Raw genomic sequence first — 22,435 nt, forward strand, 5'->3', positions numbered from 1 at the left:
TACAGATATATATATATATATATATATATATATACACATACACATGCTAGCTACAAATACTGAGACTTCTGATATTGTTCTGAGAATTCAAAACAAGGAATCGAGGTCTAGTTATTGACAATTTGACTTGCATATATAATGGTAGAGAAGAGGAAGGCTGGACCACTTGATACATTGCAAGTTGTGATGGTGACTGGTGGAGTTTGGTAGGCAGGTTCTTAGAAACAGCCCTTGTGGAATTGTGAAGAAAGATTTAAGCACCACCCCTCTGGCAGAAATCCAGAAAAACATTTCTATAAGTTCAGAGAGATGAGCTAATGTGTTTCAGGGGCTATACATGCCCCCTTCATCAGAAGTGGAGAAAAATAGGATTAAGGACTAGACTAGGCTTTGTGATCAGATAAATAGATGGATGATAAGGACTGGTGTAATAAAACCACCACAGGACCAGAGCATTGTTTCTTCTTAATTTTTTCAAACACACATGTATAAAGTCTGATTTTTTTTTTTGTATAAAAAAATGACACCCCCAAACAATGATTTGTTTTCTAAAAGAGGACATGTAGAATAGACAAATGGTAGCTACAGTTTGGTTAAGTTGCAAAATATTTGAGCAAAATCAATATTTGTAGAAAAAAATACACCAAAATGAATTTTACTGCACACAAACATAACATATTACCCAATTTTTGTAAATATAAAAGATGGGGTTACATTGAGTAAAACAATACGAAAGATGTCAAGCCTTAAATCTGCGTGCACGTGCAATGGTGAAAATCTCAAAATGGTCCATAAGCTACGCTTTAAAAGCCTTTGCTCATCAATTTAGAAGTAACAGCAAATTATGGCCTTAGAATTATAGCTCTCACTCCAACAATACCTAACGTGGTGCAATTGCTGTTTACATACATACTGATTTTCATATTTTTTTTTTTATTCCTTACTTTTCAATACTATTGGGTCTATTCACAAAGCAGCCGAAGGATCTAGCTGTGGCCGATCCTTCGGCTAGCTTTGGCCCCAGGACCCCTTCGGTTCAGTAGAACCGAAGGGCTGCTGTACGGGCTATTCAGTATAGCCCGTACAGCTCCCGAACTTGGCCGAGCGGCTCAGCCAAGCCGAAGGCATATGCCTCTGCTCGACTGAGCCGCGCTGAAAGCCGAAGCTGGGCGAGCGGCCGGCCATTGGCCGGCTGACAGCCTGCTTCTGTCAGCTGGGCGTAGCCAGCTGCGATAATACGGCTGGCTCTGGCCCCTTGCAGAGAGATCAGCGTCCCTGGTTATCAGCTAACCAGGGACATTGATCTCCAGACAGCCTAACTCTCCCGCTCAAATCTGTCACTGTTAGCTCCGCACAATCGTTTTCTATTTTCTACTTTTTTAACTATTTTTCTCTTCTGCTCGGTACCACAGAGGGAGCGAGCAGAACAGCCGAGCTGAATGCCGCTAAGCGGCATTCGGCTAGTCACTCACTGCTGTTCGGCATCTATAAGAATAGACCGAACAGCAGCGAGTAGCCTGCCGGAGGTTCAGCTTAGCCGATCCAGATGTTGGATCGGCTGAGTCGAACTCCTTCTGCACTTCGGGCTGAGCATGTTCGGCCGACCCAAAGCCACGTGAAGCCACCAGATATGCGGCTGAAATCAGCCGTACTAGCCTGAAGTGAATAGCCTACGGCAGCTTAGTGAATAGACCCCTATGTGATAGAATTGGCAGGTGACATGTTACCTTTATGGAGACATCAGGGATCTAACAAATGGTTCCCAATTCTGTGTTTCTCCAGTCCTGTTAAAGTGGGACCCTTAAAACCCCTCAAAAGCATTGCTCCGACTTGTTGAACCTAAGCAAAATTTATTCTGAACTTTTTCCAGTGGCATGGCAATACCTTAAATCTTCCTTCACAGTATTATTCACACATCATCTGACAAAATAATTCGATTTCAGGTTAAATAATGCAGATAATCTTCGTTTAGAGACATAAGTAGTTGTGAAGTTAAACAGAACATTAATTGTCCTACTGGCCCCTTAATCAATCCGTATTTGATAACCGTTTTAATTGATAAAAAAAAGTTGTTGAATTACAATCTAATATTCTAATCATTAGTTTAACTACAAAGATTCAGTACCATACTCCCATCCTTTGGTTCCCATACATCCCAAGGGGTACAGTAATGAACACTCTGATTTAGCGAAATTATTTTGTTTATTTGGTCTGTATATGATATTCTGTTATCACTTTGCCCTATACTGTCTTAAATCTCTTGATCATTTAAAGATGACGTTTCTGCATGATCACAATGACCTTTCAAAGCTTTTTACTCTCTTGAAGACCCTTGCAGTGGTTAAATTTTTTTTATTTCCTGTTGTTGGGGATATCTGGCAGAGAAGCACCTCATTTGTCTTCATTTATATTGCTTATTAGTAAATGTACGTTACTGATAATTATTTATTTGTAAAACATAAACCTTTCAGAGCTATAAACTTACTGTTGATAGACTCCGTGTGATATTCAATATCTGTAAAATGGCTCATTTTTTGGATTTGGAAACAGTTTTAAGACTAATCATAGCAATTCAAATGAGTTCTTGGTGTATAGTCTATAAAATGCTAGCTAACACTTACTCGTATATATATCAAAAGGGGGAAAGAGAAAGAAAGGGGCTTTGTGGTGACCACTGGAGAATAGCAGGGAATTGATCCAATAATAAAGTCAATTGATTCATATATATAATAAAATTCCATTTTTAATATACTCAATTCATAATGTCTATACATATAAATATGCTAAAATTCATCCATATAAAAAACCATAATCTTGGGGATTTAAAAAATAAGATCTCTGCTCTTGAGTTCCCCGGTCTTCACAACTGCCCTTGTGGCCTTTGCTAGAAGGTTTTTGGTCATTTTATATAATGGAGAATGTAAAGCAGAAGCTGGAACACTAATATAAGTTAAGGAGAAGTGGTCAGGAAGTGCGGGTGGAACAGGACAGAAGTTGTGAATTTTGGCAGGGAAATCTTGCAGGTGGAGAACCCAAGATATACAAAGCCAGGGGCTGACAGGCCACTAGGCTCCACTTAAAACTAAAATATAACCTTCTGATTAACTGACCCTTTAAGACATAATCAACATGGATAGCTGAAATTCATCTGGCTACCTTGTATTTGTCATTTGCTTCCTAAATTCCTTTTTTTTCTTTTTACATTAACTCAAAAGGAACTTATACAAAGCAACCCACAACTCTGCCTCTGACTATATCTCCAACCTTGTCTCAAAGGGTCTCAACATATCACAACTGTCCTTTCCGTACCTAACAAGACCTCCTGCACTTTAGCTTCCTCATCTACTCCTCCCATGCTCACTTCCAAGACTTCTCTAGAGTATTTCCCATCCCCTGGAACTCCCTACCCCAACTCTTCCTGCTGTCTCCCATCTTCTCTGCCTTTAGGTGATTCTTCATCTTTTCAGGGAAGCCTACCGCACCTCTACCTAATAGCTGAGCTATTAATCTCTCAAACAACTCATTCACACACAGCTACCACTTTTTGTATTTCTTGTCCCTCCCTTTTAGATTGTCAGCTCTCACAGGCAGGGCTCTCCTAGCCATCTAATCTTGAATTTTATTGGAACTTTAGAACTGTAATGTCTTCCTTATATTGTAAAGCCCTGCACAAACTGTTGATGCTATATGAGTATTCTAATAATAGTAATAATAATACTTTAATCATACGCAGTCAAGTTTCTAGAGGACTTGAGAACCAACAGATATGGAAATATTATATCCCATTTCGTGTGTCCTTGTGCTCCCTATATGTAAAAGACTACTGTCCTTGACTTGTATTAGCCTAGCCTATGTTTACTGCCAATCCCCAAAGCTCTAAGGTCCAGCCCATCTGATGTGTTTTTTTTTGGGTCAGGCTTCATTGCAGGGCACAGGAAAATGGAATATAAATGAACTATGGAATAAAAAAGAGGATTGTGTCTTGCTTGCATTATGCTGCTGATCTATAGATTTAATACTGTCAGTTCTTTGTAGCTCTAGATAGCTTAACTACCCAAGCATACCAATCCAAATAGGATCTAGAGGATCAGATTCAAGAAGATGATTACTTAGTGAATGGAATGCCAATTGTTGGATGTTTTGACCATTTAATCACTCATAGGAAAATTGCCAATGAATGTGAGGCATGACCCTACCACTGATTGGCTTTTTATGATTTCATTTGCTGTACTTGCAATAGTTTGAGTATCTCCTCTAGCTATGAATCACACAGACAAACAAAAAGCTTTGAATATTTTTGTTGTCTGGTACATTCATAATAGGGAGTGTGTAGGGTATAAAAATATTCTAAGAGTATATTTTACTATACTCATCCAGCTTTTTAAAGAAATTGAAATATATTTTAAAGCAAAAGGGCCACCAGCAAGTTGTAATTAAAAAGAATGTTGGGCTGCAATTCATACATTTTTATTCCTAAGTATTACCTCACAGTACTTCTTTTTCAACAAAAAAAATGTTTTTAGTCTCTCTCCCAGTGTCATTCAACCCGGAAGACATACTATGAATGACATACCCCTCTGAGGGGACATCACCATTATACCCTTTATTCATACTGTAATTATGCAGACAGTGGCATTGACATACATCATCATGCTGACCGACCGCTGCTTTGCAATTATCATGCAATTCATGGTCCCTGCTGACTGGAAAGCTCTAGCTCTGGCATAGCAGGGGGTGTATCTGACCTTGGCTGAGAGACCACACAGGTCCCACAAAGAGAGCAAGCATATTTTTCTGCAGGATGTGGCTGCTTTCTAAAGGAAACAAACCATAAGGCCTTGTTCACACCAAGCGCGGAGCAGGTGCAGATCAGTTGCTAGCGTGCGTGTGCAGAAACCTGACCGGATCTGCTCTGCATTAGGGCTTTAATAATTAAAGTTGGGCTTTAATTATTCTATAACAAAATGTGGGGGTACCTCAATAGGTGGAGAGGGACCATACATGGGAGGAGCCCGGGGCCCATAGCTTGACTTTAAAGCATTACCTGTGTTCTGAGTTTGGTATAAAGACTTCTACCACTTTGTACTGCTGATTTACCTCAGCATTCGAGGAATGAGGGGCCCTTAGGAAAGCCTGGTTTTATCAGAATTCCCAGTAGGCTACAGAACATGTCTCCTCCATCTGAAGTCTTGCAAGACTCCATAGACAGGATGAGCACATGAAATATGGAACTGGAATCCAAACGTGGCAGTTCGATAATGAAATAGTAAACCTGTTATGAAGTTAGTTTAAAATAGATCTAAACCCTCAGTAACACATTGTTGATATTGCTAAGTGTCTGATCATATGTTTTAAAAATGTATTCTGTAGCTTAAATCCTTGCTGTATCTCTGTGCCCATCATCTGGTGGGGAGTGTAGATAGCTGCAGCGTCCCCACAGCGCTATGACTTGCATCCAGCAATAGAAATAATCCCTCTTTGATTTGTGATGTTTTCTCCAGCAGTGGAGGCATATTCTTGGGGAGTGATTGACACAACTGATCACTCCTACTGAGTGCTGTCGACATTTACTCATGTAGTCCAGCTACAGAATGTGGCCACAATTGTGACAATGCTGATTTCAGAGTGCATAGAGATAACTTAATGGTGATGAAGGTGGATATTCTTAAAGGAAAGTTAAGTAAATTTGCAGAACATTTTGTACGTTACTTCTGAAGTATTTACCTTTTCAATGTGACCTTCACATTTTTACAAGCTTGCTTTTCCATATTTTTTTTGCATTGCTTTAAATACAGAGATCTGTGGATGAGCCATTAGAGGGAGCTCTAAGTAGCTTAAAGGAATTGCACTGCTTCTGTTTAGCAATTGTAGGGATAACATACCAGACACACACAGGGTGTATTGTTTTCAGCAACTAGCACATTCAGGGACTTGGATTGTAAGAAGGATCAGTAAAGTACAAACATGATGTAGTATCGCAAGGCACTAAGGAGGGCCTGCATTTGTTAAGAGTAAATTCGGCATCCCCATGTCTGCACAAATACCTTTACAAACCATACAAAGAAAAAACGTTTTTAAACCTTAACACACACAAGATTATTGACTTCAAGCTAAAATTTTAAATTACATTAATTCATATAATGCAAGCTTCTATTTTAAAGCCGATTTCCACCTTTTGTAAGTGATTCGCAATTAATGTGGTAATGTAGAGGTGCAGTAAATATGTATATGTGTATATTCATGACCTACATTGCTGGCTTACATTGCTGGCTTTCCTAATGTTTTTATGGACTTTTTAGTGCACCTGAGTCCTACAAATTGAAATCTTTCTCCTCAGGAAACTCAGTCTGGCACTGGGGTTGGATTGTAAAGTAGCTGACCTCCTCCCTGGGAGTCATTGTAACAAGATCACTCTGCACACCAACTCTGCCACACCAACGGGTTACAATACACTGTCCAATTGCCACTATTTATACTAATGAATGGGGTGAGAGAGTGTTAATTTACACAGACTGCTTGTAGAGCACAGATGCAGCTATTTAAAAAGGAGCCATGAGGAGATGAAGAGGACAAAAAAGTATGTTTCTGTGTTCATATACAGCAACTGCTTCATGTACACCAGGTACACATTGCAGGCATATGGTTTTTTTTTTAATACCTCCGTGGAAGGTTGAAATTGGACTTTAAATTGTTCTCTAGGCAGAGGAAAAAAAGAAATTAGAGAGAGAAAGATAATTATTTTTGTAGTCATTGTGACATCATTACAGGTTTCACTGAATTTCCGTCAGCCAGGATCAGAGATTTGCAGGAGCCCCTATATCACTTCTGGCTTATGCAAGCCTGTTCCACAATACTACAGCTCCTACTAGAGCCCACTGCCTACATTTAGTCTGTGAGATGGCTCTTGGGGGTCCAAGGAGGTGCAGAGCAAAGTGTAGAGGTGTGGATAGAGGCAAGGCATACCACGTTCTGAGGTTTGCTCAGTCTTTTTTTTTAACTAAAAGGGGATGGTCAGGTGACCGGTCTTCCGGCATATTGACAGCCAGCTGGGCTAACCAGTCTCCTTAGCAGAAAATTGCAAACTTCAGTTACTCTGAAGGCATTATTTCATCCAGGTTAAAAAAAGAGTAGGGGATGGGCTACTGTAAAAAGGAAGAATATTTATGATAAGGTAAACTTTCTGCTCCAATTATGAATCTTATAATATATAACGGTACATGTGGATCCACTTTAAGAAAAATTGTTGGTGGGGGTAGCAAATGTATCTCTCCTGCACCACACTTTGTTTTTCTTAGGATTACAGAGGTTGTCACAGAGATTTTATTTTGTTTCGTATCCCATATATCTCTAGAAATGATTAGATTACAGAATTTTGGAGCCGTACAAAGTGATGCCCAGAAGAGAAGGTTTAGAGCAATAAAAATCAATGTAGTTGAATTGAGCAAATAAAATATAAGATTGAACACTCTGAGGCTTGCACTTGAATCAAATGACATTGATAAATGAAAATTACTACACATGTTTGTGTTCCGACTTCTTTAAGACAAAAGAAAATCTAAATTCCATGTCCTTGGGCTTCACATATGCTGTGGGAGCACTTTGTTAGCCTGACATTCTAATTGGGTTATGGGGAGTTAATGATGACAAAATTTTAAATATTGATTTAGGGCACACCATGGAGGTGCCTGTGTTTGCAGTTTAGTCTCAGAGCAGCTGGAAACAGCAAGAGTCCTCAGATGAAAAGTTACATCCGTATTGCTATTACTCGGTGATCCTACTACTATTTCTATAATGCTAGAATTCTGTACCCCATTTCATCAAATTTTTGCTGTGTGAGCTAGAAAAACCGCAGAACCCCATGTGCAGCTTTTTACATTTAAAAAAAAATACTTAAGGGGACTAATCATCTTTTTACTGACAGTTGTGTATTCCATCATAGGACAGTTTCAGAAAGGGTCTCAAGGTACAAGTAGACATGATCTATTAAGGCAGTTGTAAAGTAAAAACCTAACAAAAAATATTCACTGCAAACAACATGAAACATTGAGTCATTTTTTTTGTTGTTGTTTTTTTTTTTTTACAAAATATTGATTTATTAAGTTTCAAGTTACTTCACACATATACATTATAATCTTACAAACAATTCCTTATTACTCCACTTAAAAAAAAAAACATTCTACATTCATACATACATAATAATAATAATGATTAATCCAACTCTATGATTATAGATCAATACACTTTCCATACCCTTCCCCTCCCTCCTCCCTTACCATCAACCCCCACAGAAAAAGGAATCAGAATCTAAGTTCTCACTTTTTAGTAGATTACCTCTAGGGATATGTCTACTCCATCACCGATCTAGTGTGTTCCCTCCATGGTCTCCATCTCTCCTCAAATCGTATATAGTTGTCATATAATCGGGCCGTAAGCTCCTCCAATCGCATAATATTATTCATTTCCGCTACCCACTCTACCATCTGGGGGACCTTTGCTGACTTCCAATACCTTGGTACTACTGCCCTTGCCGCTGCCAAAATTGGACCTATTAAACCATTTCTCATAGCTGTGGTTGGGGTATTATGTAATGATAACAGTGCAACCTCTGGTGTATCTACTGTGTTTATACCTGTTAACTGTTGGGCTATCTCCATAATTGATTTCCAATATATTTTTAACAACCGACATGACCACCAAATATGCAACATCGTCCCATCTTCCTCTTTACATCTCCAACATATCTTAGAATTCTGAACACTTATCTTATGTAATATTGTTGGGCACCTATACCATCTCGTTAATATTTTAAAATTTCTTTCCTGTATCACCACTGATTTACTTGATTTAAAAGTTTGAAAGAAGACCTTATGCCAGTCCTCTTTTGAAATTACATGCCCTAGTTCTTGTTCCCAGGCTTTGGTATAGTACGGAAGAGCTGGGTAGACGAATTGCTCTAGCCAAAATGCAATGCCCAAAATCCCACCTAGGATATGAATGCCCCGGATATTCGGCTTTACAACTTAGCCAGTATCTTCAGACACGTAAGGGACTGGATACTTCTTTCTACTCTAATACGCCGCTGGAGCGACAACTGGCCCACCCATCTCTCAGGCATCCTTAACTCACCCCTGCACACCCTACCCCCGCATGTTAGATCACATGTGCTCATCAAAGACACTGTCATAACATGGAGGGAAGTCAGGAAGCTGACAAAGTTACCGGGCACTATCTCCCCATGGATGCCTCTATCGACATCACCATTTTTTCCGGTGAAGGCTGAATCCCTAAACTTCAGCACCTGGAATGGCCGGGGTATTCATACAATTCAGGACGTACTGACACCCCAAAGCTCCTGCTTAAAATTCAACGACCTAATCTCCAAGTTCCATGTGCCCCCCACACATTTCCTCCAATACGCACAAATCTCACGCTTCATACACGCTCACAGGTTACAGGTGAAGGATACTTCTTCTCAAACCTTTGCAAGACTGTTGACTTCCTCGCCGCCCAAATTATCCCTGTCAAATTTGTATTTGGCTCTCTGCGACATTCACCAACAACCTGACACACATCCCCGCATTCGTACATCTATGGGCCCAATTGCTGGGCAACCCACTGGAAGATACTTTTGATAGCATACTGTGGGGGTGGCAACACATTAGAAACCACATCATCAGTGAATCGTGGAGGGAGGTCCAATTCAAATTGCTCCACCGGGCATATTATGCCTTTAACTATGTTCCGGTTTCTGCATCGCCGGACTGGCTACAACATTGCCCCAAATGTAACATACACCATCCCAACTTCATACACTTGATCTGGTCCTGCCCTCTGATTCACACACTATGGTCTCGGATAATACAGTACATGAACTCCCTGTCAGGTAAGACACGGGCCCCACAACCTATACTGTGCTTACTACATGACATACCCCCTGGGCCATCTTCCCCTGCCCCTCCCATCTCGCGCTGGGAACATCTTTGCATATTAGCCTCTAAAAAAAACATTCTCACTAAATGGCTCCTACCAACAACCCCCACGATAGAGGACCTGCAAAATACCCTCCGTAAGCTTATGCTCCTGGACAAGGCTGACACACATAATGAGGATAGGCGTATAGCTCGTTTCTTCGCCACGTGGTCCCCCTTCCTCATTGAGACGCTCCCCCCCCGACCAGCTCCGCGACATCATGTCGGGGTTCCAAACATCATCATGGTATCTCAATGCCAAACTCTCACACACCCTGGGAGCCCTAGATGTACTCTAGCCTCGCCTGGAAGGTCCTCTGGGTCACCGTTTGTGCGATACCTACCCTTGGTGCCCTCTCAACCACTTGTCTGATTTTCGGGTTTCTATACATACATGACTGCAAGACACCCCTTGACATTCGATTAGTCCCACATGAAATTGAAATTGGTATACTCCGAATATATGGAAAGGCTGTTGCTGCAGGTACTGGCAATATTGCTTCTCATGCTTTTTTGTACTCCAGGTAGTGATCTTAACTTAATTTCTTTATGTTTTACTATGTTTTATTCTGTTTTTGAGAGGTGGCCTTGAATCCTACGCTTAATAATATCATTACATGCACGGCAAAGAAATGTAAACTACTCTAATCATACCGACTAATGGTTTACAAATGTTCTGCATCTATTTACAAAACTGAATGATTACGCCTCGCTGTGTATGTACCTCCATTTCTATGATATGGTACCCTCTTACTTTATTGTTATACGCTTTAGTTCTGTATTCATTGAAAATTCAATAAAAATTACATGCTCAAAAAAAAAAAAAAGAAGAGATGGGTAGATCTGTGTCAGTAACATATTATAAAATTTAGACACCCTATGTTTACTTTCTGCTTTCCTGAGATAGATCTCTTCAAATGGGGTCAGATCTCTTATTACTCTGTCTTGTGAGCAGAGGGCAATATAACAGTGTTTTAACCCCCTGGGTTGGTCCGCCGGACACAGGTCTACGAATGGACGTAAGCCCGCGTCCAAAACGGCTTCACACACAGGAGAGAATCTGGAAGTCTCCCATCTCAAAAACCTCCTGTTCTTTAAACCCAATGGAAAGTCTGGGTTTCCCATTATAGGTGTTAATGGACCCACATATGCAGATATACCATATTTCTTAACCAAAGCATCCCAGATTTCCATCATCGAGGAGATTACTGGTGATTCAATCTAGGTTTTATGTCTTTTAGTTGGAGGTATCCAGGGTAAAGACGTCAGAGGTATTTCCACCTCCGCCTGTTCCACAGATACCCAAAGTTTTGGATTTACTAGAAAAAAACAATCTTGCATTCTGCTGATATACCTCCATATGTGGTAATCCACCCCCTACATTCATCTTTCTTTTATTTAGTATATCATGCCTCAGTCGCACTACTGTTTTATTCCATACATATCTAATTGTAGGGACCGAAGTTTATTAAAAAACAGTTGTGGTATCTTTGTTGGGACGGTCTGGAAAATATAAAGAAATCATGGAAGAATGCCCATCTTAAATAGAGCCATCTTCCCCAACTAAGAATGATTTCTCTTTTTCCATGTATTCAGTCTCAACTGTATCTTCTAGCAGAGGAGTATAATTTAACGAGTATAATTTCCCCAAATCCAAAGGTATATTCACCCCCAGATACTTCAATGCTTCCATTGTCCACACAAATGAGAAAATAATACTTAGTATATCCCTCTCTCCCAACGGGAGAATAATATCCAAGCACTGCGATTTACCAGCATTAATAATATAATTGCTTACTCGTCCAAACTTCTTGATCACATCCAAGATTAGGAGAAATGCTATCCTTGGATTTGTAATATATAATAATACATCGTCTGCAAAAATACTCATCTTATGTATCCTCTCCTTTATTCTGATCCCCAAGATATCTTTATTCTGATGTAGTGCAATAGCTAGATGTTCCATCGTTATAATATACAGTATAGGGGATAATGGGAAGCCCTGTCTTGTCCCATTGGTAATTTCTACCCGCTCTGATAGTACCCCATTCACCCATATCCTTGCTGTTGGAATAGTTTATAATTAGAAGTGCCGGTATTCCTATTTGTTCTAATGATAATTGCATACATTTCCAGTCCACCCTATCAAAGGCTTTCTCTGCGTCCAATTATGTTCTCATCATTTTTACAAAAATTCCACCTGATTCTTCAACTACAGGCAAATAAAGCTGAGATCAGCCAGTGATAGTGGTAATTGGATTATGGCAGGCGTGGACTGGGGCATATGTTCCCCGGACCAGTACTAATAAGATATGATGGACTGGACATCGATTAGAGCTGGATCCGCAGTCATTAACACATGCTGGGCATTATATACTGTAGTTACCTACTCCACATTGCAGTAATTATAGAATCCGGCAAAGGGAAGTTTTCCAGCACTACTTCCTCTGTGGCTTTGAGACATCATGTGATTGAAAGCCACAAATTAACCTGATTCTGGAAGATGTGAAAAGGTGTGTCACAATACATTATGTGCTTTAGAAACACCTAGTTTTCACCATGCACACCCATTACTGCAGCAGCCATGGCATACTTTGTGTGGAACGCTTTCTTTAACCCACAGAAAGCTGTCCTCCCCTGTAGTAAATAACACTCATCTCTGTATTTCCTTGAAACCATTCCATTGAGTCGATTAAAATTCATAATGCCTACATTGTTCCCTTCAACATGTGCAAAACTTCACCATTCAAGTGCATACTGTGAAAGTGACTTCTAGTGCCATGTTAGTGTTCATTGAAATCTCTCCAGTCTCCATACAATTTTAAGTCACAGCATACCCTATCTAGATCTCTCCTGCATGTTTAGAATTACAAATTTCTCTGTCCCTGGTCTGAAGACTAATGGAATCATCCCCTATACACACACACATTCTATTTGCCTCCTGCACCCATGATCTGCTACTCTGCCCAATTTACAGATCACCACACTCCGCAGACAAAAGGCATAAAGAAAGTATCCGTTTGAAAAGTTTGTACACTGGCTGTATGGTTGTATGCTACCTGTCAAATGTTGTTCTGTACAAATTACACAATATAATACAGGTTAATCCCCAAATGACTGAAAGCAGCTAGGAGTCTTACCTGCCAGGCTTGAAACTTCACAAAATCCCTAAACTCTAATTGAGGTACTCTCTTTTACTGACTTCATTGAGCAGCTTTTGTTGTGAGCTGTGGCAACATACTGTATATCATGCATGCTCTTTTCTCTCTCCACATTCCAGTTTCATGGTCAATTCACACAGTGATTCTAACTCTTGAGTATTTTATTAATTTTCCAAATTACAATAAGACAAAAAAATAGCACATGATGCACAATCAGTATAACATACAATTGCATTACAGTTTCTTCCACATTAGCGTAATCAAGTAGTAGGAGGGGATCACTAGAGGCTATACACACAATATATAATAATTCTGTACAACAGAACATATATATCCACCTATCTATCTATCCTATGGGGTAATAAACATAAACAAAAATTTAAATTTTAGTTGGTACAATTGTTAAGTGGTACACCTGGGGGACCAATGTTTGAGGGTGTAAGAGAATGTATTTATTGAGTTGTAATTTGGGACCTAGGGTCCTCCACATAAGGGTATAAGAGGGGGGGGAGGGGGGGTAGAGAGCCCATAAAGGTTTACACAAGGTTTGAGCATATATTAGTCATTCAGGGTTTAGGGTTTGCTAGGGAGGCTTTTTGTGCACTAGAGAAAATTTAAATATGTGGGAACTGGCCCAATGGATGTCACACAGTGATTCTAATCTTGCTTTCTGCTCTTTGTTGCCTACTTAGGGCCCTGAATAAACCTTTGTTATTGTGCTTAGCTTTCCATTATTTTCCTTGCATAATGTCTGGGGCACTGCAACCTGCTTATTCTTCTCTTAATTCTGGTCTTCTCACATCCAGCATGGTAGATGATCACCTCATCTCACTTCTAGTCATTTGTACTCATGGTTCAATCCTCTCACACCAAAATGACAGGCCCTGCTTAACTGCCAGGAGCCTCCCATGCCAATCAACCTGAATTAATTCCCATATGACAGGGAAATTGCCCAAGAACCCATCTTTAAAGATGACCACTGTCTCACATTTACATGGCTGTTTATTACTATGCAGTGAAGCCAACATCATGTGCTGCCCAAGTCTACACAGTAAAAGAAGACTTAAACCACTGACTAGCTTCCTCTGTGTTAAGAAAAATTCCTAATTGTGACAGGGACTCACTGGTGTTAGCTATTGTACACCCTGGTGCTTTTTGGTCAGAAAACAGGACATAATTCTTTTACTTTAGAAAGTGTACACCACATCAACGTAATAAGATCTCACATAACAATAAAATAGGCCCTCACAACCACAACTTTTTTTTACATGCAGCGTGTATATGCCTCTCAGACTTCCCTTGCTGTGTATCTACCAACCATAACCTTTTATGAATGGGACTTGCCATTTACTCTCATCTATATTCCTGATAGCCTCTGATCATACCCTCTTTATGATTGTCTATCAGTATGAAGCTCCATCTTGTCTCCTTAATCTGTAATAAATTCCTTTTGTTGCCCTCACCTGAAGTCACAGTCCCAACAAACAGGCTGGAAGATGGTGAGGAATGTTCATAATGTAAGAACAGCAGTGAAGAGAATCTAGGGCACAAATAATTAGTTATAACTTCTGTCATTAGCTATAGTTGGGGCTTTAGGAGTCAAGTGTACTTCCATAAATGAGACCAAAAAGTCAGAAATTAGACTCAGAGTAAACTCATTCAACAAGTTCTAATCTGTTTGGGATCAACAAATGTTATCTTTACAATGAAGTCTCAGTTCTTTGCTGCTGGTGTTTTTAGAGTCAGGGAAACAAGTCCCACAGAGAAGCTCTGAGTAATACAAATTCCTGCTGTTACCAACAATTTTATCTTTTTCTTCACTCATGCAAAATAAAACAAAATGTAAGACACGACTTAGTAACTGACAGTCTTTGAAGATGAAAGTATGATTTTTATATTAGACGCTTAAGGTTTCTTGTGTCCTCATTCTGACATCACTGTGAAGAGAAGACTCGAAGTTCTACTTTCTTTACATACTTTGTCAAAATTGTCTCTTCGCTCCTGCAAGCAGCTTCAGTAAAAGATATAGAGTCACTATGACTGGCATACTTTCAGCAATTTATAGTTTATTATGTGGATCTTTATTTGCTAGAGGCCTACAAGAGGTTATCCAGAACTCTGACTGGTTTAGCTCCTTACAGACAGGAATAAATATAGATATTTCCTCAAATAACTTTTATTTTTATAAAAACAAACAGTACTTGCATTCTGTTAAGTGTTTTATACTGATTTTCTTGCATCTGCCTTCAACAAAGATTAAAATAATTTTCCCCTCCTATTGAACACCTGGAACAAAGACTAGGAGACATAATTTCTCATATAGGACTTGTTTTGAAAATTCATTGGTTGACCTAGATATCTCATGCAAAAGCGTTTACAAGCAGAAATCAGGGCACAAAAGTCTCTCCTGTACCTCCCGACATCAACAAGAAATTTGCCCATACATGTCTGGATTATTGAGCTGAAAACGACAAATTAAGGATGTACCCCAAATTATAGACAGGTACCCACACAGGGAGAGACCTATCATTGCAGGGATTTACGGATTTTGGTGGCTTTATGTGAATAAAGAAAGATTATAATATACAGTACATTCTTTCTTTCGTTCGAACATCTTGCGTAACAATCAGATGGGGAGATTATTGAGTGGATTCAGTGTAGAGTACTATTATGGAGGACAAACAAGAAATAGTTAAGACTTTGCAGAAAAAGACAGTATGGGTCACATAGTTAGGAGGAAGAGGAAATCAGGAAGATATGGAGATAACTGCACTGACTAGATTTTATACCGGGCTAATACATGCGAGAAAAATACGACTGAAAACCAGTGGCAGTATTGTGGAGAGAAATCAGGGATTAGAATAGTGGAAACTGAGTTGGCAGTATAAATAGATAGAAAAGGCTGAACAAAATAAATACATTAGGTGGAAACTGAGCAAAATGACAGCCACACAAATGTAGCCTAAAGGCTTAACTCCAGCTTGATAGGTTAAATCACTTGGCAGTGTTCTATACCTCTCAAAGACTCCATTAGTGAGATTTCACTGCAGTAGTTTATATCTCTATCCTCTCTCACAATGCCATTGCTAAGGTGTTACATGCAACTGTACTCTGCAACTATTTGTTAATTCTATACTGAGGAATCCATCAGAAGATGAGCTACTATAATTTGGCTTTGTAATGGGCCCACTTGAGAAGAACTAGGAATTGTGTAAGGCCCCTGTAAGACCATACCGGGCCGTGCGGGTGCTTCTGCACATGTGCGTAGGCCTGTCTTCCGCATTTGCTGGAAACATGCGCTAATGCGCGCGCAATGGAACGTGCACGCAAAGACGCGCTTAACGTGGCGCACAGGAAATTATGCAGCTTCCCTGAATAGATGGCCCTATTTAAACTTGCCTGTCCTATGGATCATTGCTGAATGGTCTTTCAGCTCCTGTGTGTGTTCCTGTGCTTCTGCCTGTTCCAGTATTCTGCTGCCTTGATCCGGATCTCCTTCGACGACGCCTGACTGCTGCTTGCCCCTGAGCTCTGCTTGCTCCCAGGCTATTCTTTTGCCTGCTGCTTTTTGTACTTTCGCTGCCCGATTGATGTTGACCCTGTCCTGCCTGACTCCGTCCTGCTCCAGCAGTGTTCCTCCTTGTCCTTCCAGCTGCATCCACACACCTGCTTCCTTGGTGACCAGCTTTGGGACTTACCCGGGCACAGTGCCCTACACCCTCTGGCACCGGTGCTGCTCTCTGTTCTCTCACTCCCTGTCTCCACTCTCAGGGGTGTTGGACAAGAGTTGCAAGGAGGCCTCCTCAACTTCTCTGTTCTCTATTAGGTACATGATAGCCCCATTTACACCAAATCTGTTAGCATAGTATTTGAGGTTGAATAAAGACATTAGTCCATCAAGTCCAACCTATTAGGATCTCATTCTAGGAGTACCCGTACCCCTGTATATTACGGTCCCTTAAGAAATCGTCCAAAAGTTTCTTGAACAATTCCACATTATTTGCTGAAATCACCGCCTGTGGCAGTGAGTTCCAGACCCTAACTGATCTTACTGTGAAGAACCCCCTTCGCACCTTGTGCTGGAATTTTTTTTCCACCAATTTTAGGTTATGGCCTCTAGTTTTTGTAACGGAGTTAATTTTAAACAGTTTATCGCTAATGTTGCTACCACCATTAAACATTTTGTACATGGAAATCATATCCCCCCTTAATCTCCTCACCTCTAATGTGAACATGTTTAAATTTAGTAGCCTCGTCTTGTAGCTCTGGTCCTCCATACCCCTAATTAGTTTGGTTGCCCTTCGCTGGACTTTTTCCAACTCAAGGACATCTTTCCTTAGTACTGGTGACCAGAACTGGATCTGTTTGTCAATGGATGCCAACGGAAAGTAACTCAAAAAATGTATGGGTGTGAATAGGGCCAGTTCACACTGCTGCAATCTGTTGTGTTTGATTACAGTGCAGTTTAAATAAAGAAAATAGGAAAAAAAAGAAATTTTTTTTTTTTTTTTTAAATGAAACGGAATTTGTAATTACAAGTCAATGGACCACTTATGACTTTTCAGTCCGATTTCAATGTGAACAGACCCTAAAGGATATCTCACCAGTGAAGTCTCTGAGAATCGAGCAAAAGTGGTTCCTTGTGCTAGACTGTTTGTTGGATCTGATCGGATGGCCATGTGGAAGGGGCCTACCTCGATGCATCAAAAACTGCAAAAAAAAGAGGTTTTCGCACAGAAAAAACATGCAGAGAAATTCACAAGGCAAATGGCTCTGTGAATTGTTTTTAAACAGACCCCCATACTGTTGTATGTGTCATTTGTAATTATATTTGTACATGGGAGCAGCTACTGTACAGGATGTTTGCACATTACATAAATCGATCTACGTCTTGGTTTTGCCTTGCTTATACTTAACTGCAAGCCAGTCAGGATCAGTTTGATTGAAAACAACAGTTCCTGTGTAGTCTCTGTGATCTTTTAGGACAAGAAAAAAATGCTTTTAATTATTTTATTTTTTTTAAATAGTGTGGTTTGGTATCGTGATGTATGAATTTTAATGATAACTCTACTTAAAGGAGAACTATGGGGTTAATTCTTTTCCCCATAGTTCTCCTTAGGGTAACGGGATGACACAAACTAGCGTCCTCCTGTCACCCTAGGCTCAGTATACCGCAAGCTACAGCTAGCAGTATATTGAGACGCCGCAGTATACCGCATACTACAGCTCGCGGTATACTGAGACGCTGAAGCTGAAGCGGATCCCGATAATTATGCCGGGATCCACCCAGCTGCATGACTGACAGCTGGCTCTGCCTATCCAGAGGCAGAGCCAGCTGTATCCTCCCCCATCCGTTCCGCCAGTCAGCGCTGGCAGAACGGAGTGGGGAGGGAAGAATCCAGCCCCTCCCCTGTCACGACAGAGAGCCGTGACAGGATCGAGAGGTGAACGAATGCTGGTATGTGTTCGCTCACCTCCCGATCTACTGAGCCGACCTGTGACAGTCTCATTGTCACCGGTCGGCTAGAACTATGAGGTGAGTGAAAAGCACTCACCTCATAGTTCTCCTTTAACATGTAACTTCATCTAATTAATGAACTGCTACATGTCATGGCAACCCTTCCCGGGAAAGTTTCCCTTGAGTGCATCAGTCTATGACTAAAACTGGCAAAGGCCAAAACTTCCATGTTTCTACTTAAGCTTCATTAGTTCAGTTATTATAATCAAAGTAAAACAATCCACATGACTGAAGCCAGACTTACTGGACCAGCACCTTTAATTCATTTGTGAAATGAAATTGAAATGAAAACGTGTGGAATTCTCATCTCTGTACAAATGACCTTTGGTTTGCAGTGATAAGAAATGCCTGTTAGAAGAATATTAAACATTTTTGCATCTCGCCAGCTGTGAACACCTTTCAAGAGTTCAGGTGTGACCAGGCAGCGTTCATATTTTCTATGTCTGCTATATTATATGTCAGCCATTTTCTTTATTTTTTTGGAGCCCAAGATCTCTTTTTTAACTTTATATTAACCATTTGAGTACCAACCTGTATATACACATTCCTGTTACTCAGTCATGCAACACTGTATTTATATACTTTTTTTGGGACAGATTGGGCTTTCTTTTGGTGGCATTTAATCACCACTGGGGTTTTATATTAAAAACTTAAAAAAACACCAAACATTCCTGACAAAATTTTCCCTTTCTGTTCTAGAACAAAGTCTCCCAAAATGACCACTTTGTACAGTAGACACGCCAAGCTGTGATCTAATTTTTTCCACAATTTTTGGGGAATGAATAAACATGACAGTATCAAGGTGTTTAAACAGGATGTTTAGTGTCATAATGCTTGCAACAGCTATTGATCTTTGGTCAGTGCAGTCACGTGACCGCACTGACCAATGTGAATCTCTTATTTTCTTTCAGGATGCAGTCTCAGAAGAGAGAAGGCTCAGGAGAGACTCTAATTGGTCATCGCAGTACAATGACCACTAGCTGTTGCAAGCATTTTGATGTTATACAGCCTCCAGGGTTGTGTAGTGAAATGTCCAGATCAATACATTGGCTGGCATGGGCGACCTTAGATGTTATTCACAGTAGCTAAGTGAGTTAGTTTGCCTTTCCATTTTTATGAACAGATGAACTTACCCTTATAATATATACACAAGCAGCATGCAGTTGCATCTTGAATCTATCGATTGCTCATAAATGGATTAATGTGCAATCATGCGAGATTAATCACTACTAGATGCTATTTCTGCTCCATAGAGAGCCATGTGTTCCATTTGTGTGCAATCATTTGCTACACCTATCACTTAACTCACGAGCACTATAAGTAGCAGGATTAATCTACTTAAAAATCTCCTGTGTAGCTCTAGAACAGGGTTGGGCAAACTTCAGCCCTTCAGCTGTGGTGAAACTTCAAATCCCATCTGTCAGTCTTGCCATGCCTCATGGGATTTGTAGTTGCACCACATGTGGAGGGCCAGAATTTGCCTACCCCAGCTCTAGCCTATACAGGTGAATGCCAACAAATAGTATTTTAGTAGTAAGAGGTTTAAATAGCTAGTGTAGCTGTGAAGATTCTTGAGTCCTTTAGTAAATCAGTCTCAATACCTCAGAATTAAAAAATGTTTTCACTTGATCCAATTTTAGAATATTTATTTAATAACATCAAGACTGGTAATCATGCACACAACTCCACAAATCCATCTGTAACATTATGTAAAGGGTTAAACTTCTTACCAGTGTGTGAAAAGAGTAATCGGCTCAGACACAGAGCAATAAGATTTACATTTATTAAATGAGTTACATATAAAAAAAAGAAAATTCCGTGGTTGAGTCTTCTGGACAGCTGCAGAGCCCTGTCCCCTATATTCATGCTCGGCATCAATAACCTTCAGCCATGTACTGCCCTATAGTAGTCCCGGCATGAGGCTGAAGGAGCTTTGTGCATTGTCCATCGTCCAAGTGCCATCCATTCTTATCCAATCACAACTGATATAGAAGCTTGATTGAAGCATAATGTATGATCACTCCATGACAAGTCAAGGTTTAAGTCCCCATTCACACCCAGGCGTTTTTTAGCAGTTGAAAAAGCGCTTCAAAACGCCCAACGCAAGAAATCCCATGATTATCAATGGCCCCTGTTCAACCTTAACCCCTTCATGACTGAGCTAGTTTTTAGTTTCTGTTCCTAAATGACTGACACACTTTTTACATTTTTGCTGTGTGATTCTTCCACAGCAGCAAGTTTTGATTATTATTATTATTTTTAGAATTTTTTTAATAATAATTATAGTATACAAATATATTTATATATAAACGTTTTATTTTCCTAATTTTTTGTACATTTTTTTTTTTTTTTACACTTTGTAAAAAAAATAAGTGTAAAAAAAAAATATTTTTTTTTTGTCAGTTTATATCAAGCAATCACTATGACTGCTTAATAAATTAACTTTTTAACATTTTTAGTTATTATCAGGCTGCTCCAAGCTTAGGAACAGCTAATAATAACTTTAGAGACTGATCCTGACAGCATGTCAGAATCAGATCTCACTAAAGGTCTTTGATCGTTCCTAGACGATCAGAAGTGATACAGAAGTGATACATTTCACTCGAGATACATTTTGTATCTAGTGGTTGAAATGTATCATTTAACATCGGGCCAGGCTCTCCAGCTGTCAAAACGAATAGCAGAGAGGTGAGTCACTGCTACCTCTCTGCTATCTTCAGCTGTCAGATACGGGATCGCTATTTAGCGAACCCGTATCTGAATGTAAAGGCTTCATTCTTTCATTAATGAAAGAAAGAAGCTTTTAAAAAAGCTTAACTATTTCATTAATGAATGTCTCAATAGTGAGGCATTAATTAATGACTGGAACTGCTGAGAATCAGCAGTTACCAGCATTACAGAGGCTAATATAACTCGGGACGTACAGTGTACGTGGCCAGTCATATAGCCACTTTGTGACGGGACGTACACTGTACGTCTCCCGTCACAAAGGGGTTAAGCAGCAAAATGCAGAACGCATAAAAAAGTACATGAGAGTCTTTTGGCCGTTTGCAGCTCATTTTTTCCCATAGACTTCAATGGAAACGCCAGGAAAAGTGTGTCACATGCATCTTGCATGTTTTTTTTTTCTCAAATATTATTATTATACAGGATTTATATAGCGCCAACAGTTTGCGCAGCGCTCTACAATATAAGGAAGACATTACAATCACAATACTATTCAAGACAAGATGGTAAGGAGGGCCCTGCCCATGAGGGCTTCCAATCTAAAATGGAGGGGCAAGTAAAGTAACAGCACAGGTATAAAAAGAGAACAGGGCACAAAAAATGGTATATAACAAAAAGGTAGAAGAAAACAACCAATCGCTATGTACACATCATCAAACAGTGTATACCATAGTGAAATACAGAAGCAACAATAGAGAAAAAAGGAACACAAAAAAGGAGTAAGAGGGGCGAGAATAGAGAGGGGGTCTAGGGTGCGGCCAAGGAGGGAAAATCCGCAAAAATTGTAAATTGGGTAGGTTCAGAGAGTGAGCAAACGGTGATCGAATCAAGGAGGTAGATTGTGCTGTATCTGTGGGGACCAGAGAGCCTCAAATTTAGGCATAGTATTGTCGAGTTTGGCCGTTGTCTTTTCGTTGATCACCAAGTCACCTGTCCTTCCACGTTGTGGACACTAAGGTAGGGCGATTTCCAAGATTTGGAAGTTTGAAAACTTTATTGTTGAGGGTGTTAGGCGGCCTGTTTAAAAGGGCTAGTAACGGATCCTTAGCTACTGATTTTCC

The 22,435-nt window shown here is 40.0% G+C and overlaps 1 protein-coding gene across 1 annotated transcript in view; it reads left to right on the top strand.

Annotated features, from left to right (window-relative positions):
* Nucleotides 1-22,435, top strand: part of LOC108800574 (potassium/sodium hyperpolarization-activated cyclic nucleotide-gated channel 1-like) — a 146,272-nt gene that overhangs the window by 21,313 nt on the left and 102,524 nt on the right. The window lies entirely within an intron of this gene.

Source organism: Nanorana parkeri, unplaced genomic scaffold, assembly GCF_000935625.1.
Source record: "Nanorana parkeri isolate BGI_ZX_2015 unplaced genomic scaffold, ASM93562v1 scaffold2067, whole genome shotgun sequence".
Taxonomy (NCBI): domain Eukaryota; kingdom Metazoa; phylum Chordata; class Amphibia; order Anura; family Dicroglossidae; genus Nanorana; species Nanorana parkeri.